The sequence below is a fragment of the Crocodylus porosus genome, unplaced genomic scaffold (genome assembly GCF_001723895.1).
Source record: "Crocodylus porosus isolate Cpor-Errol unplaced genomic scaffold, CroPor_comp1, whole genome shotgun sequence".
NCBI lineage: Eukaryota > Metazoa > Chordata > Crocodylia > Crocodylidae > Crocodylus > Crocodylus porosus.
The window spans coordinates 88,382,211-88,383,628 of NW_017728886.1; positions in this window are offsets into that span (position 1 = coordinate 88,382,211).

Here is a 1,418-nt window from a genome sequence, read left to right on the forward strand (position 1 = left end):
AAGAGATGGCTGAGGGGGGATCTAGTGGCCTGTTACAAACTAGTCAGAGGGGACCAGCAGGCACTGGGGGAGTCCCTGTTCCCCCCAAGCAGTACCAGGAGTGACCAGGAATAACAGTCACAGGCTGGCAGAGGGTAGGTTTAGGCTAGATATCAGGAGGCGCTACTTCACCGTCAGGGCGGCTAGGATCCGGAAACTTCTTCCAAGAGAAGTGGTGCTGGCTCCTACCCTGGGGGTCTTTAAGAGGAGGCGAGATGTACACCTTGCTAGGGTCGTTTGACTCCAGTACTGTTTCCTGCCATGGCAGGGGGTCAGACTAGATGATCTACTCAGGTCCCTTCTGACCCTAGAAACTATGAAACTATGAAAATATAAAAAAATACTGCTTCAATTTAGAGAGAATTAAACCCCTGTGTCGTGTATAACCCCCCTGGGTTTAACAGCCTAAAGCCATGAACTTCATCCCTGAGGTGGTCTCCTTTTGCAAAGATCTCTATCTATAAGAAAGGGATAGATAGAGGTGATGGGTGTGGAGACTATTCATCCTACAATCACAGTAGGATATGTATGTGGAAGTAGGACATCCAAAGGGGACAACTGTAATAGTTTTGCGAGGTAGGGCGAGTATAGTAGATGAAAAGTTCTGTGTGGTAAATGAAAGACAGTAAAGCTGGAAAGTGTAAGCCAACTGTTCCCTAAGGGCACTTTTGCATGTGCTCTGGGGGCTAGGGAAGGGAGGCAGCGCTTTAATTAGAGTGGCTCTAATTAAAGTGCTGCTGCAACTCCTATATCAGCATCCCCATGCTTGAAAATGGCGGTGGGGATACTTGAACTAAAGGTTAATTCCAGTGGCCCCACCACCATTTTTAAGCACAGGGACACTAATACATAAGATGTAGGAGGCTCCTGGAGTGTGGCAATTGCCATGCTCCAGCAGACTCAATTCACTGACTCTACTCCAACACTGGAATTCCAGCACATCGGACCAGCCTCCGCGCTGATATACAGGCACCATAGGATTGTAAGCTCTTTAGGGCAATGTCACGGAGTCACATAGGTGCCCTGTGACTGTGAGGGTGATTGGCGGAGCTGCCAATCACCCAAGCAGCTCAGGTGCCGGTTGCCAGGGTGACCAGGTGAGTCACGTGGCCAGAAGGGGGCAGGGCCAGGCCTTTATAAACAACTTAGGCCGGAGCCTGCCTCACAGTTCCCTTCTGGCTGCCGCAGGAGCAGGAGCTCTGCGGCTGAGCTGAGCAGCCCGAGGCAAGTGTGGCAGCCTTACCATATTAACCGGCTGCGATGAGGCAGGGAACAAGATCGCCTTCAAGGGCAGGTAGATTCGGAGGACTGGGCGAGGCTGTTGGGGAGCGAGGAGGCCTCGGCGGGGCCCCCCCAACAGCTTGGGGGCTCCAGAAGTT